Genomic DNA, 12,208 nt, shown 5'->3' on the forward strand with positions numbered 1-12,208 from the left:
CAACATAACTTACAAAAATAATGATTTCGTTATAAATAAAAAAAAAATTTAACGACTTCGTTAATACGTTTCTCTTGTTGGGGTAGTATAATTTATTACAAACCAAGTGACAACTTGGGATTAGTTTTAGTGGTTAAGGAAGTTGATTACATTTTCAATCTTCTAGTTTTCAATTAACACAGTTGAAAATAAATAGAACAGTCGTGTCCCTCTACATCTGTTGTGTCTGTGTGACCTCTATAAAATTGTTTCCAAATACAAAAATAAAGCTTATGAATAATTAAAATAACAAATAATTTAAATTTTACTATCATTGGTATCATTATGAGCTTGAAATACAAACCAAATTAATTCACCCAAACAATAATGACAGGTATTAAAATGAAATAATTAAATTAATTATATAACATTAAAATTAATTAATGCAAATTATGTTTGTAGAAATAATTTTTGCCCGATTAACTCCTAAGAACACCTCTTAAAATTGTAATTCTAAGCTGAATCATTTTTCAGCAATTAATTATTTATCATTTCTTATTATATTTAAATTAGCTAAGTGCTGTAATTTTGATCCACTTTCTCCTAGATCCAAAATTATTTTAATGGTATAGATACCATGAAATGTGGTTTGATACCTAAAGGATTTTCTACTGTGCGTTATTAATATATTTTTACATATAAATATCAATTTTAATATACTATATATTATGTCACAGCTGGTAAAAACTGATAAAACAAAAAAGAAACAGGTAGCGAAATAACAATCTCTGAATGCGAAAACAAGACTGGTTGATTGACGGAGTCCGGTCACTTATCGACACACTCTACAGCTGATATGGTATTCGGTCAGCTGATATGGCTCTGTCTGCAGGTCAACCGCAACTCCCCTCCAACGGTTTACGAAACTGTCTCGTTAACTCATCCTAAACAATAGAATGCCATATAAAACAAATAAAGAAAAAAACTATTTATAATAAATGCAAGAGTGAAACTAAAAAAGTATGCCTCCACTGTACAATATATATATATATATATATATATATATAAATAAACAATCTGTATATATGATTAAAAGAATAACACTAAAAATATTAAGTACAAAAAAACCCTTTGACAAAAATTGAATTTTCAGGCACGCGATGAACAGTTGTTACATATTCCAAAAAATAAATTAAATTCTTTACAATCGTATCCTTCAGAGGTGATAAGAGTGATGAATGAATGCCGTCGTCGTAGGGATTTTTAGCTGATTGTTATGTACTGTTCTCCTCTTTTTAGGTTCACGCAAACTCTCAATTGTGTCATTATGTTATCTAATCGCTATTACCTTGAACGGACCCTCATATCGCTGCAGTTTTTTCCCCCTATCGGTACATACTCTCCTATGGACTACCGTCCCGATTTTGATTATACACATTATGTCGTGCCTCTCCACTCGGAGATGTTGTCCCTCTCGATACGAGCTTTGACCCTATCCCACAATGTCCTCAGCGCTAAACTATTGGTAACAACAGTTCATATTCTCTTATTCGACCTCTTATTATTTTATCAGTTACCAATCAAGTAGAAATGTTTAAAAAAATAGTATGCAAAAGTTTAACACGAACTTTACTGATTAATTTTTAAATTGAAAATCTTTAATATTCAGGATTCTGGAGGTTCCAGATAAGCAGTAGGCATGGGGAAAGGAAGCACATATATGCACAAACTTTTTTCCCGGGTAATTAAAAAAGTTATTTTTCCCGATCCTTATAAAATGTGCTGATTAATAGAGGCTGAATGTGCCCAAGGAGGGTCTCTCGATCCTGGAGTCAATCAACGGTTGATATAACAGAAATAATTAACTTACAACCAGGCTTGACAGTTAGGACTCTTGTAGAATACCCTCTGACATACCCACTAGCTACTCCTTTTATTGTATGTGTAAGGCTATATGATAATGGGTAACATAATTCAATAAATGAAACCTTCCTGGTTATTTTATTTATTATTGTGGGAGAAATTATTTTAATCCCTTGAGAGTTTGTATTAATGATGATGCTGGATGTTGAGGAACAAGGATAAGTAAGCCTGTAATGACACTTATCGTTTTGTAGCTGAATGGCTCTGTCCTCTATTCCTTGCCATCCTTTCGTCTTCCTTGATTGCACTTGACAATGGGATCATGATTATCTCTTCTTTTCAGGAAGGAGGCATAATGCTCTCTCTACTTAGAGATTTTAATCGTCGTACTCTACTTTATGCATCAATGCTTAGTGAATTTTTTAGAGGAGCATTGCGAAAATAGTAGAGCACTTAAATTAGTAAAAATACCTCGTTTCAATTCTGCCGGAAAAATGTTTTAAACATTCAGTTAAACAAATCAATAGGGAAGTAATAATGAATTGGAGAAAATATTATCACAGTATAATATTCTAATATATAAGATTTTTTTAATGTTTAAATTAATAGTTGATTAGAAAACATTCTCATGCTAATCATTTGACTACCAGCTTAATAGCTGATGAAGTTGAGACATGTATATTTGTACTATGCTGTCTCATTTAACTTCTTTTTTTTTTTTATTTACTTATTGATATTTATAAGTGTAACACAGTATATAAATATACAACAAGTACATTTTATATTAGTTATACAATACAGGCATGTAGAGAATCTACCCATTGATAAGAACTCCAGCATTTAACTTTTGAAGGAATGAAAGGCTACTATGAATTATCTTCACTTAATGCCTATTTCTCCTTAAATCATTTACAGAAGCAACCGATCTGTTAATGTCAGTATATAGACTCTATAGTAATGGCATTAAAAGATTGTTAAGTGTCATTACTATAGAGTGTATAGTAATGACATTAACAGAACTGCCTATAGTATAGACAGTAGCGGAACGTCACGTCAGCCTTGTGTTTGATATCTATCAAAAAAGTTATGTAATACTTTAATCAAAGTTTAATACTAATAGCGTTTTAAGACATCCTTTCTTAAGGCAAAATATTAGAACAAAATTTTCTTTTCTAAATTTCTTAATAATTTGTTTTCTAATTAATTAATTTAAGTATAATAATACTGCCTCTGAGGAGGAAGAGGAAAGGCATGTTAGCGGAGGTTACATCCCTCTTTGAGATAATATCCATGCCTATGGAGTAGCTTTAATTTTTATTTTTTATGAATATTTTCATGAATCATTGTCTTATTTTATTAAGTTCGTATTCCTACTTTCTGTTTGAAAATTTAAACTATTCATTCATTTAATTATTTATAAGGGTTAATGTAATTTGGTATAATTTCTTTTCTCTTTTTTTATTTAAAACCTAAAAATTAAAACTGATGTATTTTCTGTAAGTTTTTATTTCATTTATTCCTGGAGAGAAAATATGATAATTTGTAAAAATAATCCTAGAGAAAATGAAATGTAACATTTCCTTTGATTTTCGCTGTCTTCCTCTATTTCTAAGCCTCTTTTAATTAAAAATATTTGGTTCTCCTCAACTACTTTTGATTAAACATTTCAGAAAAGTTTGTTTATTTGTGCATGCGTTAGTGTGTGTGCGGTTAAAACATTGTATTGTAAGGTTGGTAAAAAATTTATGAATAACTTCAGATCAAAGTAAATTTTTTGTCATTTTATTGTTCTCATATATATATACATACAGGTTATGTATTTCAAGAAAGATGTTAAAATAAAATTGTAAATAGTATTGTTGATGATTTCAGTATCAGTAGTTTTATGCTGTGTAATGTAGCAACTATAATTGGACAGCATGGCTGAATAAAGAATTTCTCTCTTACTAAAAACTATTTTGTTTAGATTTTAGAAAAAAATGTTTTTAAAACCAATTTGATTCCAATTTTTTCTTGTTAAGTCACCCCCGTTGTACATACAGTATAAGGGAAACCACCGAATAATATTTCAGCTTTATAAGTAATGTCATTTTTGAGAAAAAGGATTCATTAAATCAGTGAGTGATTTTTTAAGGTTCCAGTTTTATTATAGAGAATTTTTATCTATTTTCTATACATCATCATTAACTATTTCAACACTATGCATTATCATTTGTATTTATTTGAGTGGGAGAGAAAGCATAGATACAAATGGCAATTTTGTGAATAATAGTTTTTTCACCATTTACTAACGCTTGAAGAAATACGCTTCAGGACTGTCAAGAGTAGAAAACTATAATAATAAATTAATTAATTAATTAAAAAGATAATTCAAACTCTATCCATTATAGTCTCAAAACTTTTCATTTCTCTTATACGTCCAACGTTTCGGCCAATCCGACCATCTTCAGGGACAATCTCAATACCACTTTGGAAACATATAATTTAACAACTCTAAACTTCATGCAGGCTATTCTCCCCAGGTCAAAATATCAATATCTAATTAGTCAATTAGTAGAGAGTGGAGGAAGGTTACAGGCATTGTTGTGATAAAAGTTTTAAGGAATAGTGTCTGCAGATAAATAAATTGACTTTGTTTTTAATTGATAATTGACTAATTAGATATTGATATTTTGACCTGGGCAGAATAACCTGCATGAAGTTTAGAGTTGTTAAATTATATGTTTCCAAAGTGGTATTGAGATTGTCCCTGAAGATGGCCGGATTGGCCGAAACGTTGGACGTATAAGAGAAATAAAAAGTTTTGAGACTATAATGGATAGAGTTTGAATTATTTATTTAAAAAATTACCAGTCTCAAGAAAATATTAAGATTATAAATATAATAATAAATATATAATTATTAGTTAATTTCACCGCTAGATTTTTGCCCTTGTACTTTTTCCTCCGTCACTGCTCATTAGTTCATTATAATAGAGAGTGTAAAACTTACTCCTATTAGATGAATGTTAATTTTAATTATTTTGTTCTTCTTTGTTTTGTTCTTTTTAGACTGAAGAAATAGATAAATGGTGGATTAGACATGGATCCTTTTAAGAATTTTAATTTTTGGCTAAATTTCGAAATTATTCCTCGTGAATCTTAGACGTTATATCTATCATCTAAGAAGCTCAAAATAGCTATAAGTTATTCAGCGAAGAGCGAATCAACAGCTCCTAACCATTATTATTTGGCTATGAGGTTGGTAGCAACAGGTGATATGAGTGCGCATGCTCCAGCTCGCTGCTCCCGCCACCAGTTCCCTCTCAGCCGGCCGGCTGTCACTAGTTCCCGCCAAAATTACTGGTAAGTTACATTTTTATTATTATTATTTAATTTGGAGGTGATAATTTTTATAAATCTAATAATTCCTGAATTTTAAAATCCCACTAATGAATAATTAATTTTTATATATTTTTTCAAAATGTCAAAAAATTTTAATCAAATGATTAAATTTGTATTAACTATTCTTTTTCTATAATATTTTTTCGGTTTATTAATAGGTATTTTTGAAAGCCTTACACATTTTAGTTAATTATTATTTTAACTACAATGGGACAGGAGAGTCTCTAAGACATACAATTATTTGTCTACATTATATATCAAATCATACGTTAATATAATGCATTTATTAATGTTCTTATTTATTTATTTTTTATATGGAAATGGATTTTTTAAAAATAAAAACCTTTAAAATAAAAAATAAATTAGTTCAAAACAACAAATAAATATTGCTTCACATTAATAAATATTGATACATCTTTCACAATGAGGGTTGAAATAATTTAATGTTTTAAGAATTTATTATATTTTTTATATCACCGAGGTTCTATATTTTTTGTCTTGTATCAAGCCGGGTTCGTAGAAATAAAGTAAGTACACGATTATATGAATTTTTACTCTGTTGTTAGATTAACAAATAATATTGAGTCCTCGCGTAAATACTATTTATCTTACTCTCTTTGTTATCAGTGATTTCGTATAATTGGTTTAATAACTTTTAAAACGCTTAAAGATTCATTCAACTCATTCACAGTGTTTTATTAGATGAAGTATAGGTTCATTTCTTTATTATCATCATTTTTTTTTTTTTTTCTACTTTTGACTTTTAATAAATAGGTGAAGATATTTTAGTATAATATTAAGTGTTAGAATGAGAAATTAATAATTAAAACATGAATTTTTTTTTTTCGTTTTGTGATAAACATTTATCCATTCCACACTATTCAACGTAGAGTGAATTAAAATGCCAATTTTGAAGCAAAGAACAAACTTAAATTTTATAAACGAAAACTATTTAGCTTTAAGTTCGTTTTTATAACAGGGAAATATAGTTAATTTCACAAATAAAATTCTAAAAACTAAGTAGTGATTAGTTACATTTCAAGAAAGAATTAAAAAAAAAAATAAAGGATTTGCTTTTTGTTATTTTTTGAAATGTAACTAATGACTAATTAATTTTTTAGAAGTTTATTTGTGAAATAAACAATTTTTCCCAGTTTCAAAAACAAGAACATAAAACAAAATTGTTTTCGTTTCTAAAATTTATGTATTTTCGTTGCCTCAAAAATGGCTCTTGAATTCACACTAACGATATTTTTCATACAGGATGGATAAATGTTTATCACAGAAAAAAAGTCTAAGTTTTAATTATTAGTTTTCCAAATGTTCCATTATTTGTCAACTTTAAGCTATACTAGATTGTCTAGAAAAGCAACTTTATGTGAACCTCTATTATTGAATTTATGATAGTAGACTTGACAAAAGTATCTTAAATAATATATTATTTTCCTAGCTGTAAGAAAACGTAATATTAAACCTTTATTGTTAGAATTAGAATTAATTAATGTTATTTTCTTCAGAATTTTTAAAATTAATAAACATCAAGCTTGGGATTAGTTCTTTTAAACAGTTTTTTGCGTGTTATTGTCTAATATGAAATTAATTCGTATTATTCATAATGTTTATCACCTTGAATAAGTAACTAAACACTGCCATTCATATATGTTTATTGTGAAACATAAAGTTAATTTTTATCTTTGCGGTTTCAACAAATATAATAACTGATTCATTACGCTTAAGGTTAGTTTATTCATTCAGTCTGTCGGTGCAATATGGAATTTTTAATGCTAGTTTATTTTGAATATTGTATTTTTAGTATATTTTAATTTTTTATATCTTGTAATAAAAGTGCCGTTAATCGATTATGATTCGGGATCAGGTTGCGTCAGTGTGTTTCTGCTCTGACTATTCCTTGGAAACTTACCCTTTAATCACGGATGAGTCAGGGGTTGTTTTCGTGGTGTTAAGTTTGTATCTATCCATCTCAGTATTAAGATATGATATTATCTGGGTTGCTTTACACCGTTATCAAGGTTGGATTTTTAAAAAATACAAAATGACAGTGAACCAAATCTGATATAACACAACTCAACAAATTTGATTTTATCAGTAATAAAAACTTTAATTAAAAGAACAGACTGAATAAAATTTCAAAAATAAAGTTAACACAAGTATTTAGAACAATCCAAAGTTGATTGTATTAAATATTAATTGATGTTTTCATTGTAAAAGGATCTGTTGTCGATATCTGATATTATAAATTCAGAAAGTGTTCGTTTTTTTTGGGTCTCTTGGCATTTAGTTGTTATTTATTTTTTCCTAATTAAATTATGTTTGTATATACGGTTAATTGTTTTTTTTTTACATCCATCTTTAACTGTCAAGTGTTTTCTTTATTTCAATAATTCGAATAAACGTACAACAAAAAAAAAAAAGAAGAAGAAAAATGGGTACTTGATCTTCTGATCGAAATCCATTTTGTTCATTTTCTGATAGAATTTATTTTTATTTCGGAATTGTGAATTATTTTTTATTAAAATTAAAATTTAAAACTAGTTGGATTATAGCTTCTTAGTTTTTTGTTCACTACAAATTTCATTCCCTTGGATATGAATTTTCGTTTTAATTGTTAAATATGAATTTATGAAGGTGGGATCGGGCTGTAAGTAAAAAAAGTATCTGAAATAATATAAAAATTATTTATTAGGTGCATAATTTTTTTTTTTTGATATTATAATTTCGCACTATCTTAATTCATTAATTACACGTGATCAATTAATAACAATTTGAATTTAGAAATGGACAAAAAGCGTTTTGATCTGGAGCTTCCCATATTATGGATACTCAGCCTGCGTAATATTTTATTGCAAAAGATATGTAGAAAATTAGGAATTTTTTTTTCTGGAGGTCTTTTACGATTATTTTCGAAAATAATGTTTACTTGTGTCCTGTGGAGGTGAATTTAAAAATATCTCCTTATTTATATTTTATTTTTTTAATTCGTCACGCATAGTTATGTTTTTATTTAATATTATTATATTTTCATTTATTTAAAAATATTTTGGTGCAAATTTTAACATTTTATACTATTATAATTTTAGTTTTGAACTAAATAGGGAGAAATCCTATTGTAACACATTAAATTAAAATTAAGGCAACACATGATAGGAATTTATTTTAATCATATTAGAGCTTATAAGTTTTGTGATCTATGTAGTGCATAACCGAAATTATTAATATAATTAAGTGTACCTGATAAAGGAACTGTGACCCAGAAATGTCATTTATGACTAAGTTTTAAATAAGGATTTTTCACTAAACCTAGCTGGAGAGTATTTGTATTGGAAAATTATTGATTGACCGTATGTCATAATTTCTAAGATGTGTCGGTCAATTTTACGAAAATAGCAGAAAAAAATTTCGTTCTGGATTCAGTACTGCAAGATGGGTTGAAACTTCTGCTACTAATACATCATTTTTCTGCCCTACTTGACCACTACCTGTACTACAAATTTATCTAAAGGGACTGCGTGTCACAGAACTATACATTTTGTTGTATTTCGACTGAAGTTTGCTCTATATCAAAATGAATTTATTAACATTCGCATAAAATATTTTTAAAAATTCTCTTTGTGCGTTTTGGAGGTCTATCATTTTTTCCCTTGGTGGAAACCAAAATTTTTTGCGGCTTTACATAGATCTGTTACTGCTCCAAATTGAGCTAAGTGGTTGAAATTTTATTTGCAAATATTGTGTTTTTAAAAAAAAAAAATCCCTAAACCTTGCGTGTTATCGTGGCTCTCAAAGATTAGTAAACTGATTCTAAAACTAACAGATTAAACGACTTTTCATCTGTTAAAAAAATAAAATAAAATAAATTGTGGAAAATATGACCTTAACGATGGTGCTGTGCTATTCATACTTTTTATTTTCTATTATAAGTAAGGTTGCCACGTACATATTTATGGTAAACCAAAAACTTTGCTCAATATTTAATTTGTAAGTATGATTCTTTACCATAGATTTCAGTACTCAAAGTGTCTAGCTTCATAGACTCCGTTTTTCAATTTAAGGCGCTTTTTTAATATTTCTCGATTAAACTATCTTAAGTCTACCCTTCCCATTTTAAACAATTATTTCAGAAGTGATAGTGATATAGGACCTCGCTCCCTGGGGATCTTAGTGGGGCGGGTCCGGTCGGGAAGGATTGCCTTTTTTATGTGTTATGAATACTATCCTAGTATCTCTTTGATTATGAAAAGGATGTTTTTTTTTTGTCAATTCGATTTTTTTTTTTAGATGTGAAATGTTCACTATATTTTTGTATAGGATAACATTTGAATCTTTTTAAGACAACATTTAGTGTACAACAAAGTGCAACTGTTTATTTCAAGGATTCGGTCAGCTTTGTATAAATATTTTCCTGTCTTGTAGCCTTGCTATTTGTGTTTTTTTTTTATTCTCTTTATCTGGAATATCCTTATATTTACAATAAGGAAATTCGATAGTTGACAGGATGGAAACCTTTGCGGTAGCCGCCATGCGTGTTAACGACAGTTGACGACGGTACATCCGTAGTCATGCAAGTTGATAATGGAATTATTTCTTTGTCCTTGGCACAGAGAATCGATTTTGTGGGATTGCAGATCACAAGCATGAGGAAATCTTGCGCGTGATTTGTTTACAACCTTATTGCTAAAATAGCGAGGGCTAACAGTATTTGAATAGCTTAGTTACGAACACGGCCCTGACCACATAGCAACTTTTTCAGGAGATTAAAAAACTGTCATTTCACAATGGTTAAAATAAAGTAGTAAGTAATCAACCAAAGGTTTAATAATTTTTTTAGGGTCAAAGTTTAAATACTCTGCTATGATTGGCTTTACTGGATCTTGCCATGTTTGAAATTTGTTAGGAGTGTCGTTTTTTGTATAGAAGCTAAGTGTTTAAACGCATTTTTAACCCCCTAGCTTTTTTTTTTGTTTTATTTAATTTATTTTTTAACGAAAGAGCTGTAGAATTTAGATAGAAACCGAAACTGCGGGACGGAAACAATGTCTAACTCATTTTGTAAAAAAAAAAAAAAATCCACACGACCTTGTTTGTAACTGAGCTGTGCAATTAGACTTGATCGAATAATATCAAAATATTCTTTCATTATCACCATTGATTTTAAGAAAATATCTTTTTCTATGTATAAATATCTTTTTGTTTATGGGTTTATATATTCTGGTTGTTAGGTTGCTGATCGCTATATTTCGACCTACTAATGTTTGGTCTACCAATTATTACTTGCTTGTAATTATATATAATTCCTCGATCATTTCAAGAGGTTTTTTAAAATTGGAAAATTTTGACTAGGTATCCTATATAAAAAATTAAATCAAATATGGAAATACCATCGAAATGATGTAGTTAATTTATAAATCTTAGGCCTTCTCAGTCAGGCCGAGGCTACCTGAAATTAACAAACTATATTCTCTAGTTGGAGCATTAACAATTGTAAATACAATATATAAATAACTTAAACAAAATGGCTTTAAAAATTCTTTACATACACTTTTAGCTTCCAAATTCCAATTTGTAAACAAAGCATTAAGATTAACACTTTCCTTTCTTTTTCTTTTCATTTTACTGTTGTTTTTTTTTCTGCCATAAAAAAAATCAATTTAAAAGTATTTTTTAAAATACTTATAAATTTTTTTTATTACTTTTTCACTAATATATTTTTTTAAATATTAAATTAAATAGAAATTCACTTTGAAATGTGCTTAAATGAAATTCATTGGTGCTTGGCACTCATATTTTTTTCAATTGCTTTTATTAGTTCATATCCAGACGAGATTTGTATAATTTATCCAAGTCGACGACAATATGTTTTCCTTTGTTATCAACATTATTTATTTTGAATTTTAATATTTAATTTTTTTTTAATTCTTACTAGATCGATTATTATTAATAGGTTGGTGTAGTAAATCAAGGAAAATATTATATTATATTATAAATAAGTAAATAAAGGAAAACAGTGTGGTGATCTTTAATTTTTGAAAATTTTTATACGTATAAACGCATTGAATTGTTCCGTAAATCCCTGGTAATATTTTCAGCAATGACGATAGACCTCAATAGCTAAAAAAAGTTCAATTAGACCATGGTTGAATTCGTTACAAATACGAGAAAATTGATGTTTTATGTTTGTTTTTTTAAGCGTCACGGTTTTTGCTGAATAGGAAGTGAGTGATCAAAGCTATTCTAGGTTTCTAATCTTTATAACACAATAGTAAAGCAGATAAAATCCCCTTTAAGAAATATGGAATATATCGTAAGGGGTTTTATGGAAGGACCAACAGATAAATGTTTTATTTTTTTTTTTAAATCATATAGTTTACGTGTGAATATTTTTCACAGACCTTTGTTGGGCTAATGATAACTCATTTCTTGAAAAACTTATAAATTTATTGGGCTTTACTTCAAATAAACGAAGTCAAGATTTATTTCGAGATTGGTCTAGATTAGGCCTCTGATGTAGCCAAAAGTGTGTTATGATATTACGATTTTTGGTATGATATCTCTCAAATGCTGGATGATACTGAAAGAGATGGTAGTAGGCCTCAAAAGCAATAAACGAGCCCATACAGATTATTGTCTGATTTTACGTATAAAAGCAGGAAATTAAAGGATTGTGTTTTTTTTAATGGGAATTTTTGACTAAAATTTTATTTATATTAGGTAATTCTAAATTACAGCTTAGTTAACTGGACAAAATTTTATCGAAAGTAAGTAGAATATGAGGTGTAGATAGTTGACCGTAGATTACTGATTGGAGAAGATGGTCAGAGAGTACGGTCAGCAAAAAAACAACATAAAGAAACAAAAAATATTTATTTATGCTGTCGTTTCGACCTGATTTTCAGATCTTCATCAGGGCTATAAAAACAAAAGACAACAACCATAATTTAGAGAGAGAAAAAAAATTATTATATAAA

General features: G+C 28.3%; 1 protein-coding gene across 1 annotated transcript in view; it reads left to right on the top strand.

Annotated features, from left to right (window-relative positions):
• The first annotated feature begins 5,056 nt into the window (after positions 1 to 5,056).
• LOC106679834 (adenylyl cyclase 78C) overlaps positions 5,057 to 12,208 on the top strand; it is a 305,518-nt gene continuing 298,366 nt past the window's right edge. Inside the window, exon 1 of the mRNA XM_014419197.2 lies at positions 5,057 to 5,186. The gene's annotated coding sequence lies outside the window, so the exon portion shown is untranslated. The remainder of the gene's footprint in view (positions 5,187 to 12,208) is intronic.

The sequence above is a fragment of the Halyomorpha halys genome, unplaced genomic scaffold (assembly GCF_000696795.3).
Source record: "Halyomorpha halys isolate HHAL.00 unplaced genomic scaffold, Hhal_1.1 Scaffold223.1, whole genome shotgun sequence".
Lineage (NCBI taxonomy): Eukaryota > Metazoa > Arthropoda > Insecta > Hemiptera > Pentatomidae > Halyomorpha > Halyomorpha halys.